At 43.0% G+C, this 18,329-nt stretch overlaps 1 protein-coding gene across 4 annotated transcripts in view; it reads left to right on the top strand.

Moving 5' to 3' along the window:
- Positions 1–18,329, top strand: part of NPNT (nephronectin) — an 89,674-nt gene that overhangs the window by 13,853 nt on the left and 57,492 nt on the right. The gene's annotated exons all lie outside the window — the stretch shown is intronic.

An 18,329-nucleotide genomic window follows, 5' to 3' on the forward strand; every position in this document is an offset into this window, starting at 1 on the left:
AAGGGGGAAAAAGAAAATCTCTGGAAACTGAGACCAGGGACTCCAGGTCTACAGATATAGATATTTCAGAAAACAAAAACCTTTCCATCTGGATAACTGAGGCCAAAACGTTTCTTGGGGACCTGAATTGTCCAGATAATTGGCATGCAAAGACACAGCCAGGAACAGGGGGAATAAATGATCATATCTACATCTAAAATACTCTAGAAAGTATAGAATCTAACTTTTAGGCTTTTCTGGAAAAAGTTCCACAACCTCCTCCCTGCAAAGCCTCGCCTTTTTGAGCTTTCCCATTATTCATCATTTCAAATGATTTGTATTGAGACCTAATGTAACAAAGAAACTGTCCAGTCTCTTGTACGCACACATACACAAATCCACCCTCATCTCTCAGGCTGTAATGGCCGTTTTACAGTTTAATAATTCATGGCACTATGGGCAGAACCTGTTCAGGTAGAAAACAAAATTTATCACTAAATAACAAACCCAGGGGAAAAGAGCAGAATTTTTCCAGGTCACTTTTCTTTCAGCTCTCTACCTAACCTTGGAAATGGCTCTGAGATTCCCTGTGTTGCTTCCAGCGAGTGAAACCATTTCAATCCATCAGTGGTATTTATTGAACATTTATTATGTGCAGAGCACTGAGCTAAGTACATTAGAGTCGGAGTATGTAGAGTCGTAGGGAAAAAGGGAAAAATAGTCCCTGACAGGAATGAAACTGGTTCTGCTTTTAAAAATTATTTTTTTTCTTTTGGGCTTTCAGTAAGGATCTCAGGTTGCTTTGCAGGTGTTACTAGCCTGAGTACAAAACTAATGTATTTGTTGGTCAGGGTAGAACAGGGACCGAAGAAGTTTGAATTTAGTCTGGAAGGTCACCATCTAAAGAAGATTCATTCATTCAATCGTATTTATTGAGCGCTTTCTGTGTGCAGAGCACTGTACTAAGCGCTTGGGAAGTACAAGTTGGCAACATATAGAGACGGTCCCTACCCAACAACGGGCTCACAGTCTAGAAGATATCACCGAACTGGGAGCCAGAAGCCCTGGGTTCTAGCCCTAGTAGTCCTACTACCTTAGCAGTATTGAGAAATTCCCTTTCTTTTCTCTATCTGTAAAATGGGTGTATAGTAATTATTATCTATCCTCACAACTGTAGTACAAGCACTGGCCCAATGGAAAGGGCACGAACTTGGGAGTCAAAGGGCCTGGGTTCTGACTCTGCCAGATGCCTGCTGGATGACCTTGGACAAGTCACTTAACTTCTCTGTGCCTCAGTTACCTCATCTGTTAAATGGGAATAAAATGCCTGTCCCCCTTCCTACTTAGATTCTGAGCCCTGTATAGGACGAGGACTGTCTGACTTGATTATCTTCTATAGTCCCCTGTGCTTAGAACAGAACTTGGCTCGTATTGCGTGCTTCACAAGTACCACAATTAGCCAAATACCACAATTGTGAGGACACAATGCATAGTTGTTCTCTCCCAACCACTTAGATCAGTTCTCTATACACCAGAAAGCGCTCAATAAATACCATTGATTAATATCTGGAAAATCACATTTGATACTATCTCTTCTCACAGTGTTGTTATACTTGCTGATCAGTGGGTCACATTTATTGAGTGCTTCCTGGATGCAGAACACTGTACTAAGCGCTGGGGTAGATACAAGTTAATCATTTAAGCTAATTGAAAATCCCTAAAGCATCGTAAAACAATGGACTCCAGAAGTTGAAAGTTTCTAGTAGAATATTAGGAAATGGATTAAAAAGTAAAACAGATCTTGCACCAAGCTCTAAAAAATAACCAACTGTGAGGATGGGATTTGGGGCATCGGGTTTAAGTGATAAAGTCAATCTTTGGTAATCTACCCCAGACCTGTTCCTTCAAGATTCAGTCTGGACATCTTTGTGTGTGGTGCTCAACTAATTCTAACTTGTCTGCTGTGTGACCTTGGGCAAGTTACTTAATTTCTCTGTGCCTCAGTTACCTCATCTGTAAAATGGGGATTGAGACTGTGAGCCCCACCTGGGACAACCTGATTACCTTGTATCTACTCAGCGCTTAGAACATTCATTCAGTCATACTTACTGAGCGCTTACTGTGTGCAAAGCACTGTATTAAGCGCTTGGTAAGTACAAGTTGGCAACATGTAGAGATGGTCCCTACCCAACAACAGGCTCACAGTCTAGAAGGGGGAGACAGACAAAACAAAGCATGTGGACAGGTGTCAAGTCATCAGAAGTGCTTGGCACATTGTAAGGACTTAAATACCATTATTATTCATTGTCACTGTTGGTTTTAGGAGTTTGGATTCTGATGTTCTTACTGGGGTTTTTTGTTGATTTTTTTTCTTTTTAATTATATTTGTTCAACGCTTACTGTGCCATTCACTGTACTAAGCACTGGGGTGCAAGCTAATCAGGTCCCACATGGGGCCTTAATCCCCTTGTTACAGATGAGGCCTAGAGAATTAAGTGACTTGCCCACGGTCACACAGCAGACACGTGGCAGACTCGGAATTAGATCCCAGATCCTCCATCTCCCAATGCCCGTGCTCTTTCACTGAGCCAAGTCGCTTCATGTGGTTGAGCTTATGGTTGCTTTCCACAGCCCAAAAAAGCCTGTATCACCAAATTCTCACATTTCAACATGAATTCTAGTCCCCTCTCCCCTACACAGAAATGCAAGCCTGGAACCTGGTGGCCGAAACTCTCTCTCGCCAATTCTCTACTCTCTTCTGTGAACACACAGGTGCTTAACTCTCTGCCTGGCTCCTCCTTATCTCCCATTTCCTCAGAAACTGAGAAGCAGGTGAAGGAAAGGAAGGGAAAGGCTGTCTTTGTTGGCACATTGAGAGAGATGGTCAAGACTCCTGCTTCCTGCCATAATTTTTCTTTAGGATCCTGGTTTTTTTTTTCTTATTTCCTTCTTTCTCCCTTTTTCCTCTCAGGACCCACCACAGAGGGGGTAGACAGATTGTGTTCTCCCACTTTGGAAAAGCTAAAGGAACTGATCATATTTTCCCCCTCTACACTGTAAGCTTGTTGTGAGCAGGGAACGTGTCTGCCAACTCTGTTCTCTTATAGTCTCCCAAGGGCTTAGTACAGTGCTGTGCACACAGTAAGCGCCCAATAAATATGGTTTTCTCTTTTTCAGATACTTTCACATTTTATGTCTTTGATTCATATGATTCTATAATATGAGCTCATCATACAGCAAGCACTATAACTTAATTAAAATATCAAAATACTTGGAGATTTCAATTGTCATAATAATAATAATAAGGGCATTTATTAAGTGCTTACTATGTGCAAAGCACTATTGTAAGTGCTGGGGAGGTTACAAGGTGATCAGGTTGTCCCGCGTGGGGCTCACCAGTCTTAATCCCCATTTTACAGATGAGGTAACTGAGGCACAGAGAAGTTAAGTGACTTGCCCAAAGTCACAGAGCTGACAATTGACAGAGCCGGGATTTGACATGCTTCTTATTAGTTGTACATTCAAATCACAGGATATCCCTTCTGCCCGTTTAAAGCTTCTCAGGAGCATGGAAAACAATTCATTTCAATTGAAATAGTAATCTCTCCTCATCCTGCCTGCAAATGGAAACCTTGGGCAAATATCCTTGGAGATTATATTATTTATTGAACTACTAAAATATATTAACTAGAAATCTATTTTCCTTGGACAGCTTTATAAATGGGCCCTGGGAATTGAATGACTTCTGGAGTTTTTGGAAAAGTAGAGCAGAATATAATTAATACATCTATTATGATCATTTGAGAACAGGTTTGTCCTTGCTGTTTTTACTATATATCTTATTTGAGAAAGTAGTACTTCTAAGTTGAACTGCTATAAAGAAACAATTCAGAGCGAAAGGTGTTCTCAGTTCCAAGAAAGGGATCCATTTCCTGGATTTGGGTAGCAAGTGAGCAATTTGTGGTTTTCAGAGGAAGTTATGCGGAATGGAGTGGTATTTTCTACTCAAAACTAGGCATTTTATTTGCATTTCACTTGGAGATTTTAGCTAGACTTTTCATCCAAAACATGATGGAACTGTTCGATTTGAGGTTTTGCCTCACACAGCCAAATACAGAATCCACAGGAGAATGCTGTTAACGCTTAGTACAGTGCTCTGCACACAGTAAATGTTCAATAAATATGATTGAATGAATTAATGAAGTTGGGTCAGCTTTGATGCCAATAGTAGAGTACAACAGTGATACTCTTCACCCATTACTTTCTCAAACTTGCCAGACCTTTCACATTGGTGGATAGGTTGATATAGAAGTCCAACTAAGGTTTCCCCCTTTTGATTTCTCCATTTGAATTTTGCAGAATTTTAAAGAAGCATATAATGCTATTTTTAATTTCCCATAGAAATGTCACTTTTGCTAAAAGTGTAATCTTCCACCTGATTTTTTTTTATAGCAACATCATAACCCCCCAATTTTTTCTACTTCATCTATGCGCTTGGATCTGTGACCTTTGGGCATTTGATATTCTATCCACCCTCAATCCCACAGCATTTATGTACTGATATATAAATTATGTATCAGAAATTATTTACGTATATTAACGTCTCTCTCCCCCTTTAGACTGTAAGCTCGTTGTGGGCAGGGAATGTGTCTGTCAACTCTGCTGTCCATCCGTGTTCTGCACCCAGTAAGCACTCAATAAATAACATTGATGATGATGACTACTATTTTTCTAATGAAGGCAGGAAAGACTGGACCATCGTATATCAAGGAGCTGCTGGATGGTGTGTACATGTACTTCCCAAGCACTATGTACAGCGCATTGGTCCAGCTGGATGCTCATTAAATATTAACACTACTCCTCTTGAGGCTGAATGAAAGGAAAATCTCAGTGGTGGCCACCTTCTTGCTAGATCTGCCCTCAACCCCCGGCCACAAAGATGTGCTGCTTGAGAAATGCAGTAATACTGACACCAGAGGGGCATTCCTGGCCTCAGGGAGAAGGGGGAGAATGGGAAACTTTTGAAACCTTTCCCAAAATGCAGTTGTGCTGATTTTTTTTTTTTTTGGTCCTAGTGTGACGAGTGGAATGAGCAATATTTTCCTTTCATTCACTGCTGTTTATCCCCTTATTTTCCATTACACTTACTTTTGATAGATGAACCAAGACTTATAAACCATATTATTGAGAAGTAACCCTGGCAGACCGACCAACTTGGCCTGGAGGCATCAGAAATGGGGTGGATTTTCATGAACAGAAACGTCGGGCAGACTTTGAGCCTAATGACGATGTCGATCGCTTCTGTAGCTACAAACCAAAGGATAATCTGTACGTGGGCACACATAACAAAAGGGACATTTTAGAGGTCTCTGAACATAGGGATCATAGCCAGTAAAGTTATTTTTCCATACATCCATTGATTCAACAGTCATGGCTCTCTGTTGGGCTCCTTTTATGTGGCAGACACTTCAAAACATTGGATAGATACACTGGTCAGATCAGACACAGTCCCTAAGGGGCTCACACCCCAAGAAGAAGAGAGAATACGACTTTCACTTTTTCTCCTTCCCCTCCCTTCTTGACTCACTACAGTCAAGAAGTCCACTGAAAATTCACTCTCCAAGACAAGCAATTACTTTATGCTTGCCAAATCGAATGGGCTCTACCCCATGTTAATCAATGGTATTTATCAAGTGCTTACTATGTGCAGAACCCTATACTAAGTGCTTGGGAGAGTCCAGTACAACAGGGCCAGCAGACACGCTCCCTGCCCACAACGAGCTTACAGTCTCTAATCCCCTCGACTGCTCATCCACCTTTATCACTGTGCCCCCTTCTTTCTGGAAGGTCTTTCCACCCGAGGTTTACTTTCCGCGCTCTCTTCTGATTCCCGCCTCTACCTCTCTCACTTCTCAGTCTTATTTTTTGACTCTTCTTCTCACGTCCCACCTAACTTTCCCCTTCCTGTCTCTGAAATCCGCAAACTTGAGGTGATCCTTGAACTCTTGAACGAAGAAGCAGTGTGGCCTACTGGATAGAGCACGGGCCTGGGAGTTAGAAGGACCTGGGCTTCTCCACTTTTCTGCTGGGTGACTTTGGGAAAGTCACTTCACTTCTCTGTGCCTAAATTACCTCATCTGAAAAGTGGGGATTAAGACTGTGAGCCCCAACTGGGACAACCTGATTGCCTTGTATCTACCCAGTGCTTAAAACAGTACTTGGCACATAGTAAGCGCTTAACAAATACTAAAATTATTATTATTGTTATTACTTTGTATCTACCCCGGTTCTTAGAACAGTGCCTGGCATATAATAAATGCTTAACCAATACCATAAAAAAAGCCAAAAATCTTTCAGTCTTTAATCTGCCACATTCAATCTGTCTCTGCTGTTTTCCTCCACGACATTTTCCGAACCTACCGTTCCCTTTCATCCACACAACAGCCACCTAGTCCAGACAGTTATCATATCCCTGTTAGATGAATGCAGCAGTCGCTTCTCCCTTCTCTTCTTGTCCAGACTTCATTCTGCTGCTAGGATCATTTTTCTAAAATGTCATTCTATATATGTCTCTCCACTCCCCAACCATCTCTGATGGTGACCCATTCCTCTCTGCCTCAAGCCGGAACACCTGACCATTGTCTCGAAGACATATTTACTATTCTATTTATTTTGTTAATGTGCATTTAGCTTTATTTACATTTATTCTTATGACTTGACACCTGCCCACATGTTTTGTTGTCTGTCTCCCCCTTCTAGACTGTGAGCCTGTTGTTGAGTAGGGACCATCTCTATATGTTGCCAACTTGTACTTCCCAAGTGCTTAATACAGTGCTCTGCACACAGTAAGCGCTCAAATACGATTGAATGAATGAATTCCATCAGCTTTTCCACTTCATCAGCTGTCTGCCATGTTACCTCAGTTTGCCCTCTTTTTTTCCTCACAAGCCGACTTTTTCGCTGTGCCTCATTCTCGACTCTCCCACCTCTGTTTCCTTGCCTGCATCCTTCGTCCTACCTGAAACTCCCTTCCCTATTAAGTCCATCAGGCGACAGATTTCCCCATCCTCTTGAAAACACACTTCTCCAGGAGGCCTTCCCTGATCGAAACTCCATCCGTCCACTCAGGTTGCATTCAGCCTTCCTTAATTCTTATGCATAGTCTTGGCTTAGTTTAATATGCACATTTCTATTTATCCCGCCATATGTTTCCTATCAGTGGCCATAGTGTTTGTGAATAATTTGTGTTTGTCAGCGTCTTGCTTAATTTTACAGGGCATTGGATGGTAACCAATAGTGTATTTTAAAACTTTTATCCCTGTATAATCTCCTTAGTGTATGTTTCTGTTATGGCCTGCCACAAGTGGGAAGTGCTTTGTCAGGTATTTTGTCTTTCACAACCTCCCCTTTGAGGTAGGAATTATGATGCCCACAGTTGGGTGAATTGAAGCTTAGAGAGAGAACTGACTTGCAGGCCATATGGCTTAGCTGGAACTACCAAATTCATGCCTTCCGAATCCTAGACCGAGGACTGTTTCATTAGACGGTGCTACTCATCATTGTCCCTATTGGGAATCATCGGGGAATCCCCGGGTCTTGAAAACATCCTCGATGATGGCCATTTGAACTGGTTGGGAGGGAATAGATGATAGGAAGTTAAGAGGAAACAAGAGAACTAAATGCCAGAGAAATCTGGCAGTATTCTCAAACACCTGTCAGTGTTCATTGCAGAACCTCAACTGCAGCTGGGCTTCTGGGGCAGGAGAATCTCAGAAAATCTTCCAGGAATGTGGTCAAGGCCTCTGTGCCGACGGTTAATGAGTTCTTAGCAAAAACAAACTCCTTTTTACATACTTACAGAAACTAATTTAGGTTCAGCTGACTTATTACAGGCATAAAAACTTTGCCATTTTTGCCTCTACTTACAAAGTGGCAAAAATAGAGCTGAAAATTGACTTTTGCTATTTGTATTTTACTTGACTTTTGTATCCACCTTGGTGAGTATCATTTTTTCTGGCTCTGTGGTGTCCCAGGCTCAAACAGGTCGGTGTTCCCTAATTCCTTAACAATATTCAGGCCAAAACATTAGGTGAAAACATGTACTCTGGCATGTATCTGGTATTTTGATGCAATCTACCTTTTCTATCTCCATATTTAGTTAACGGACTGAAATAGATCCACACGAATACAGCCAGTTCTCCAGTAACACAGGGATTGGGTTTTTGCCGAATTCCACATTAAGCAGTATTCATGTTGTCACACTTCGTGTCCAACACTGTGTGAATGCAGCACACAAACATTTTTTTCTGGCACTGCATCATATTGAATCCAGATGAATTTTCACTAATTTTTGTCATATTCAAACCAAAATACATAGCCAAAACACATATTTTGGCAGAACATTATGGGTTATTTGATTGTGATCCAAAAAGGCAGCACAGTTGCAAGAAACACCAAAGAAGCACTAATATTTTCTGAGTATGGGTATATGGGTCTGAGAAGGTGGTAAGAGAAGTGGCAGAGCCGGGATTAGAATCCAGATCCTCCGACTCCCAAGCCCGGGCTCTTTCCACTAAGTCACGCGCACCTCGCTGGGGGGACACATCAAAATAAATTACTGGCAGGGAGAATCAACTGAGTGTTAAGATATATCCGTAAGTGCTTTTGGGGGGACAGGATGGGGTAAGTTCTTAAGTGCCTAGAGGTGTCTTTGGAGACCAGAGACTCTCCTCACCCCTAAATGTTTAACCTCCAGACATTTAAACATCCAGACATTTAACTCTCTCTTCAAATCCCCGACCATCCACTTGCCCCATCCCTTTCCCCCAGTGACCCCCCCACCTGCTTTATTAAGAAAATTGACATTATCGGGTGTGATCTCCCTAAAACCTCCCCTGCCCCTCCTCAGTCCCTCCCCATTCCTGCCCCTTTTTCAACTCTCCCATCACTCCCAGCAATATCTTAAGAGGAAATTGCCTGCTTTTTCTCAAAATCCACCCCCTCCACCTGTGCATTCATTCATTCAATCGTATTTATTGAGTGCTTACTGTGTGCAGAGCACCGTATTGAGTGCTTGGAAAGTACAATTTGACAACAGATAGAGACAGTCCCTAACCAATAATGGGCTCCCAGGAGTAGGGTTGTGCATCCAACCCCATTCCTTCATACCTTCATACCTTATCAAAGCACTTGCCCCCTCCTTTCTTCCCTCCCTAACTGCCACGTTCAACTGTTTCCTCTCCAATGGCTTCTTCCCCACTGCTTTCAAACATGCCCATGTCTCCCCATCCTAGAAAAACCCTCCCTTCACTGCACAGCTCCCTTCAGGTATCGCCCCATCTCCCTCCTACCATTCCTTTCCAAACTCCTTGAACGAGCCGTTCACACCCGCTGTCTCAAGTTCCTCTCCTCCAGTTCTCTCCTTGACCCCCTCCAATCTGGCTTCCGTCCCCTTCACTCCACAGAAACCACCCTCTCAAAGGTTACCAGTGATCTCCTTCTTGACAAATCCAATGACCTCTACTCCATCCTAATCCTCCTTGATCTCTCAGCTGCTTTTGACACTGTCGACCACCCCTTCTCTTGGAAACATTATTCAGCCTCAGCTTCATTGACACTGTCCTCTCTCAGTTCTTCTCCTATCTCTCTGGCCACTTATTCTCAGTCTCTTCGCCAGCTCCTTCTCTCCCTCCCACCCCCTAAGTGTGAGTTTTTCTCTGAGTTCAGTTCTGGGCCCCCTTCTATTCTCCATCTACACCCACGCCCTTGGAGAACTCATTTGCTCCCATGACTTCAACTACCACCTCTATAATAATAATAATAATAATAATAATAATAATGGCATTTATTAAGCGCTTACTATGTGCAGAGCACTGTTCTAAGCTCTATGTGGATGATACCCAAAACTCTCTCTCCATCCCTGATCTTTCGCCCTCTCTTTAAGTTCACATTTCCTCTTTTCCTTCAAGACATCTCTTCTTGGATGTCCTCTTGTCATCTCAAACTTAACAGATCGTTTTATCTTCCTATCTAAACCCTGTCCTCCCCCTGACTCTCCCATCACTGTAGACAGCACCACTGACCTTCCTGTCTCACAAGCCCGTGACCTTGGCGTTATCCTTCTTCTCTTCCATTCAACCCACATATTCAGCCCATCTCTAAATCTTTTCGGTTCCACCTTCCCGACACTGTTAAAATCTGTCCCTTCCTTTCCGTCCAAACGGCTACAACGTTAATCCATTGACTATATGAATATGTGAATATATGAACCCTGGGGTAGATAGAAGATAATCAAATCAAACATAGTCCCTGTCCTACATAGTGTCCCACATTTATTTATTTATATTAATGTTGGTCTCCCCCTTCGACTGTAAGCTTGTTGTGTGCAGGGAGTGTGTCTACCAACCCTGTCATACTGTACTCTGTCCCAAGCGGTTAGTACAGCGTTCTGCGCACAGAAAAGAATGTGACTGCCAGCTCTGTTGTACTGTACTCTCCCAAGATCACATTGTAAGGGCTCTTACAACCAGTGATGGCAAGTCCTCAATAAATATGATTGATTGATTGACTGACTGATGGAGTGCAGATTAATAGGGAGGGAGGGAGAAAAGGTATTTTATCCCCATTTTACAGATTCATTCATTCAGTCGTATTTATTGAGCGCTTACTGTGTGCAGGGCACCGTACTAAGTGCTTACAGATGGGGAAAGTGAGATGAGAAAAGTTAAGTGACTCGCCCAAAGTCACCCAGTAGGCAAGTAGTCATCATCATCAATCGTATTTATTGAGCGCTTACTGTGTGCAAAGCACTGTACTAAGCGCTTGGGAAGTACAAGTACAAGTAGTGAGACAAGGCTCTTTTTATTCCTACTCTGTGCTTTTTCCACGGGGCCATTCCACCTCTCAGTTCATTAATTTGTGCAGTCAGAATTGTTCGTCGAGTACTTACTGTTTGCAGACCATTGAACTGAGCACTAGGGGAGAGTAGACTAGAAAAATTAAACAGGATCCTTGGCCCACAGTGGGTTCACTATCTAAAAGCTGAGGAAGAACTAACCAAAATAAAAACAATATTAAAATACAAAAAGAGATCACTGTGGCTGAAGGAGCCATTTTCAAGTTTCTTTCTCCTTGGGCAGGACTGTCCAGAATCCAGGAGCCACAACCATCCCAATCAATCACTGATATTTATTGAGCGTTTCCTAAGTGTAGAGCACTGTACCAAGGTCTTGGGAGAGCACAATGCAACAGAATTAGCGGAAATGTGCCCAGCCCATGACGAGCCAACAGCGTACAGTGTCCTGAAGGGTGGGAGAATATATTGTGGCTCCAACTTCTCTCTGCCAGGCTAGGGCAGAGTAGGATGGTGGGAGCCGGGGGATGGAGGGGGTCGTTCAGGTGATGGGCCTCAGAGGTCCTAAGGCTATATTCACTGGAGAAGCGTCAAGGATGCAGGAGAGCTGGAAGTGGAGTTAGACAAGTGGATGTAGATATGGTGGCCTCATTTTTCAGACACCCACATGCCTGAGGGTGGCCATTCTTCCAGCTTTCTGCCTCTCTGTCCTTTGTCCGGCATCGATAGGACTGCGTCTCAGTAGGTAGATTGGCAGATGTGCCCACTAATCATCTCCTGTCTGGGGTATCCAATCAGAGGAAGCAGTCTGTGGGTGGCCAATAAAACAATGCTTTTAACTGGAGGAATACGATCAAAAAAGATCGCCAGAAATCTTAGCAAGCTCCAATACCTTGGAGTTGATTGGATTCACAAGGTTGGCGTGTACCCAGTAATAGTTATGGGGTTTATTAAGCACTTACTAAGTGCCAGGCTGGGTTGGGTACGAGCAAATCGGGTTGAAAACTGCCCCTGTCCATTGTGAGCCTCACAGCCTCAAGCCCCATTTTACAGCTGAGGGAACTGAGGCACAGAGAAGTGAAGTGATTTGCCCAGGGTTACACTGCGGAGCCAGGATTAGAACCCATGACTCCCACTGCTGTGCTCCATCCACTACGCTAGAGGAGAAGCAGCGTTGCTCAGGGGAAAGAGCCCGGGCTTTGGAGTCAGAAGTCATGGGTTCAAATCCCAGCTCCGCCAATTGTCAGCTGTGTGACTTTGGGCAAGTCACTTCTTTGTGCCTCAGTTACCTCATCTGAAAATGGGGATTAAGACTGTGAGCCCCCCGTGGGACAACCCGATCACCTTGTAACCTCCCCAGCGCTTTGAACAGTGCTTTGCACATAGCACTTAATAAATGCCATTATTATTATTATTACTATTATTATTATTATTATTATTATTATTATATTACGCCATGCTGCTTCCCAACCGGATAACTTTATAGCCGAACCTTTCCTTTTAAAGCCTCAGTCAATGTCAGTGGCATTTATTGAATGCCTACTGTGTGGAGCGCTGTACTAAGTGTTTGAAGGACAGAACAATATAAAAGAGCTGATTGACATGTTCCCTGCTCTTGAGTCTAGAAGCGGGGAGATAGATATGAAAATAAATTACAGATAGGAACATAAGTGCAGTGGAGCTGAGGGGAGGTGACTAACAAGTGCTTAAGGGGAACAGATCCAAATGCATTTAGGTGATGTCGAAGGGAGAAGGAGTAGAAGAAACGATGGCTTAGTTGGGGAAGGCTTCTTGGAGGAGGTGTGATTTTTGTGGGGCTTTGAAAGTAGGTCTGGTCTGTCGTATGGGAAGCGGGAGGGAGTCCCAGGCTGGAGGGCTAATAGGGACAAGGGGTCAGCAGTGACATCAAAGCACAATGAGTAGGTGGGCATTGGAGGAGCGAAGCATACGGGCTGAGATGTTATTGGACATCAGGGTGAGATAGGAGGGTGGCGAGCCTTTAGAGTGCTTTAAAGGCAGTGGAAAGACGTTTGTTACATCAAATGATCATTCATTCGATCGTGTTTATTGAGCGCTTACTTTGTGCAGAGCACTGTACTGAGCACTTGGAAAATACAGTACAGCAATAGAGAGAGACAGTCCCTGCCCACAACGGGCTTACAGTCTAGAAGGGGGGAGACAGACATCAATACAAATAATCAGGCATCAGTGTAAAAAAATAAAATTACAGATATGTGCTGTGGAGCGGGGAGGAGGGTAAGACCAAAAGGAGGGAGTCGTGGTGACGTGGAAGCGGGGGGGAGCTGAGGAAAAGGGGGCTTAGTCTGGGAATCTTATTCTGAGTCCTGGTGCTTGGAAGAGACTGCTGTGTTTATGAGGATCTGGGACGGGATTGCGCAGTCTCTGGAACAAGGGGGAAAGGGTTTGGGATTTTCTGAGGAGACAGCCTGTGTTTCACATATTTCCACAAAGAATCCTTTTCATGAGTCCTTATAATAATAATGATGATGATAATAATAATAATAATAATAATAATAATAATAATAATAATAATAATAAGCACTGGGGAGGTTACAAGGTGATCAGGTTGTCCCAAGGGGGGCTCACAGTCTTAATCCCCATTTTACAGATGAGGTAACTGAGGTCCAGAGAAGTTAAGTGACCTGCCCAAAGTCACACAGCTGACAATTGGCAGAGCCGGGATTTGAAACCATGACCTCTGACTCCAAATCCCGTCTCTTTTCCACTGAGCCACGGTGCCTTATGTCATTTTTATGTTGTGTGTGATATGGATGTTCCATAACACACGGCTGCCACTTCTGGGTTGGCAGTGCGATGGCCGGGTCCTCTGACTTGGGCCTTGTGGGCAAGCTACTTAACTTCGCTGTGCCTCAGTTACCTCATCTGTAAAATGAGGATTAAAACTGTGAGCCCCACGAGGGACAACCTGATTACCTTGTATCTACCCCAGTGCTTAGAACAGTGCTTTGCACATAGTAAGCACTTTAAAAAATACCATAATTATAATTATTATTATTATTGCTTGGGCCCAGACCACGTTAGCCAAGCCCTTTATAATATAATCAGTAGTTCTGCATCCAGATCTTGGCAAAAAGAGAGGCAGGATGTCCAAAATGTTCCCAAGCAATTTCCAAATGGAGCAAGAAAGTTCATGGCCAGCGGAATTATAGTAAGCTGAATTCCTTTCTCTGAATCTACTGAGTGGGTCATCATAGACAGACATTTACAGGTCTCTAAGTCAGAGGACATGGGTTCTAATCCCCGGTCTGCCACTTGCCCGCTGTGTGACCTTCGGCAAGTCACTTGACTTCTCTGGGCCTCAGCTTCCTCATCTGTAAAATGAGGATTCAGTATCTCTTCTCCTTCCCACTTAGACTCTGAGCTCCATGTGGGAAGAGACTGAGTCTAACCTTTAATTTATATCTACCCCAGCTCTTAGAACAGTGCTTGGCACGTTATAGGCACTTAGTAAATAACAAAACTATGCATTATCCTCCTGCTCCTTCTTCTGTTATTATTAGTCATAGGTTCCTGATGAAATAATTAAGGCAGGGCAAAAGTTCTCTTACCTTGGGCTCTTTTTTGCGGTTTGTGATTGGAGCAAGACCAAGAGTATTCTCTAAGGAGTCTTAACTGGGGAAGAAGTATCATACAGAGTATGTTTTACTCTCCCAAGCGCTTAGTACAGTGCTTTGCACACAGTAAGCGCTCAATACAATTTAATAAATGACACATGAACAGTTTCAGTAGGAATCCCTTTTTGAAATGTCTCCCTTTCCCATCAAAACAAGGCATTTTATTTGGTTTCTATAATTTTAAATTAAAATCTAAGTCAAGGAATGCATGATTTTCCTCTTGCAGTTGAGACCATGTCCGTAAACTTGGTCTGTAAAATACTGTTTCTGACCAGTTTGCCGTACATTTGAATATGTGTGAAAGTGTTATAATAATAATGATGATGGTGGTATTTGTTAAGCGTTATCTGCCAAGCGCTGGGGTAGATACAAGGTAATTAGGTTGCCCCACTTGGGGCTCACAGTCTTAATCCCCATTTTACAGATGAGGTAACTGAGGCACAGAGAAGTTAAGTGACTTGCCCCAAGTCACCCAGCAGACAAGTGGCAGAGCCAGGATTAGAACCCACAACCTCTGACTCCCAATCAGAAAATAGTGCAAACCAGGTGAATGCTCCGCAGCTTTGGTACGGTTGCCTCAGTTACCAGTTCATGAGTCCTCAGTTCATGAGAAACAGCATGGCTTAGTAGAAAGAGCCCGGGCTTTGGAGTCAGAGGTTGTGGGTTCTAATCCCTTCCGCCACTTTGCAGCTGTGTGACTTTGGGCAAGTCACTTAACTTCTCTGTGCTTCAGGTACCTCATCTGTAAAATGGGGATTAAGACTAGGAGCCCCATGTGGGACAACCTGATTACCTTGTATCTCCCCCAGCGCTTAGAACAGTGTTTGGCACATAGTTTGTGCTTAACAGATACCATTATTATTATTATTATTATAACTAATATTATTATTATTATTATCAGTTTAGCAGCACAGATGGGACTTTGAGTGGTGCAGCAGGGATTTGAGTGATTAGAGTTCTCTCTTCCAGCTTCGGCATTGCCAATATCAGATGATAGTGGCTGGGTGTGAGTTTTCGAGAAAAGAGAAATGACATATGTAAGGACCTAGAGTGCTTGTTTTTAGAGATGGGTGGATTGTAGAAAAGGATCTCTTTCTCGTCTCTGTGTCTGGGGAGTATTCAAGTTGTGTTTACCAATATATTTATGTCAGGAAGGGGTGTTTGAGAATCTCTGCCACTAGTAAACTGGGCAAACTTTTGTGGCCCAGAAAGGGTTGAGAAAATGTACCTTTTCAAAAGGAAAGGTTTCGTTTGCATACTTTAGTAGGGGCGTTTTTAAGATCCTGACAATGAATTCAGTCAAAAACCTCAAGACAGGTGAATTTTCAAACAGCATGGGGATGTGATGTTATACATCATTTAGCTTGGCCCGCTCTTCACTGGCTGTGAGTAGCAATAATCCCACATTTCTCCAGTTAAAAGGACAGGAGCAAAATCATCCCTGCACAAGCCATTCTCCAGAGTTTAAAAAATATGGAGCTTTGGTCACTCTTAAGAACAGGCTTGCCATTTTTAGCTGTGCCTTGCAAACTGCATGTCATTCTCGAAGACTTTTAGATCAGTAATATTGGGGTTTCCATGAGCTTTCGTAACAGTAGCCTTGCAACTAACCTAATGGCTTTACTGGCAATATTGCATGCTTCTGCCATTGTGCCATTGTAGAAAAAAAAGATGCTTCTGCTTTTGTGTTGAAACATGTATTAATGAAAGGAAATGGTTCATTTTCTTCTCTGCGTTATACTAATCATGTTTCGATCTTTAAAATGCATATAAAAGGGGTTTATGTGCCAAGAAATGCATGCAAAGGCGCTGGAAAATTCATTTGGTCGCTAGCTTCCATGCTGGAGCATAGTTACCAGCAAAAACCTCTTCATGCACTGATTGAAAATAGACCTCTCAGGTTGCCTGGAAATATTTTGGCTGTGACTGCTTTGACTTGGAATACAATTCTGTATAGTTTTAAACGCTGTAATGCCAACTATAAATAGTTACATATTTCCTATTTTTATTTGTGAAGATCTGTCGACATCGTCAGATTCACTGAACTTGCTTCTGTTGTGACTGAAGCATGTGTTCAGAAGAGTGAATATTATTCAACTTGATTAAAAAGAAAATTAGCTATACAGAATTGATAAACCACTTGGATATCGATGGGCAAAATGATCGATGTATGCTATATTTTTTGAATTGCTTTCGTTTGTTTTAAAACATATTGTATAAGTTTTCCAAAACAGATTAAGTTAACTCAAAAAGTAGTGTTGAAGAAACAGTATCCTTTTATGGTGCTGCCTCTAGCACATATAACCCCTTCCCTTTTCCTTAGCGAAGCCCATTTTCCCTAGTAATTACATTTTTCTCTTTACGCCATTCTACGACCGAGAACTGGCTTGACGTAGCCACTGATCAGTTAGGTAGTTATGGGGAACCGTGTGCCCTACGCTCTGGGAGAAGAAAATAAAGTCCTGAAGGGATTTTTCAGATTTCTCCCCTCCCGCCAGCTCTCCCTGTATAACAACCATGGTATTTGTTAAGTGCTTACTATGTGCCAGGCTCTGTGCAAAGCACTGGGGTGGATACAAGCAAATCAAGATGGACACAGCCCCATTCCCATGTGGGGCTTACGGTTTCAAATCCCCATTTTACAGATGAGGTAACTGAGGCACAGAGAAGTAAAGCAACGTGCCCAGGGTCACACGAGACAAGTGGCAGAGCCAAGATTAGGCTACGCTGTCCGTTTGCCTTCTCCTCTCCCTTTCCCTCCCTTGACCACTGCCACCCTCCCTACGGCAGTAGGGCCTGAAGGAGCTGAAGGGTTATTTTTTTGATTTGTCTCCTTTGCCAATGTCAGTCAGTCGTGTTTATTGAGCACTTACTGTGTGCAGAGCACTGTACTAAACGCTTGGGAGAATACAAGGAGAAATGGAGTGGGGAAGGGAGCTCTCCCCTCTACAGACCCCTACTATTTCTTTCATGGACCCTGCAAAGACCCCAGAAATCCTTTCCCAAATGGGATGTCTTGCCATTGTTACCAATTATCTTTAAAAAAAAAAAAAAGTTTGTTAAGCCCTTACTGTGTGCCAGGCACTGTACTAAGCGCAGGGGTAGATAGAAAATAATCAGGTTGGACACAGTCAAGGGGGATTCAAACTAGGATTGTGACCATTGCCAGGTTGGATCCCCTTTTGAACAGTGCTATTGAAAAAATCAGTGCGTCTCATCTGCTTCTTTGAATTTTCATTCGGTAGAAGCAAGAAAGATGGCTATGCATTTTTGCCTGCCAAAATGTGACTTGTTTCCCTGGGTTTCTGAAAATTGGAAATGATTTTAAAGCCATTTAAGTTTTAATCAACTACATTAAAACTGATCTGTGAGCGCAGTTCTCAAGATGCAAAAATTCTTCCCAGGGACCGAATTTTTAGAATTTTTGTCGGCTGAATTCCAGGCATCAGCAGTCCCTGGTCTGTTCAAAAGGGTAACCTAGGCAGTCCATCAGCCAGTCGTATTTATTGAGCACTTACTGTGGGCAAAGCACTGTACTAAGCGGTTGGGAGAGTACGGCAACGTTGATTCTGTGCCATTTTTGCTGCTGCACTTTTGTGTTCTACCCCCAGACCACCGCCACTAAACGACCCTTTACAGAGCAGCTCAGTGATGCTGAGATAGCTTTGGCCAAACTGTAGCCATTTTGGGATTCTCAGTCCTCCAGTTTCCCCCCTTCCTTTCTCCCGGCCTCCACCTGAAGCAGCACACCAGTAGATAAGTAAAAGGGTACTGTCTCTAAGAAAACACAGGCTGAAAATTGGACTTTAGGGCTTTCAATTGAGGAAGCTGCTAAAATGTGA

The sequence above is a fragment of the Tachyglossus aculeatus genome, chromosome 12 (genome assembly GCF_015852505.1).
Source record: "Tachyglossus aculeatus isolate mTacAcu1 chromosome 12, mTacAcu1.pri, whole genome shotgun sequence".
NCBI lineage: Eukaryota > Metazoa > Chordata > Mammalia > Monotremata > Tachyglossidae > Tachyglossus > Tachyglossus aculeatus.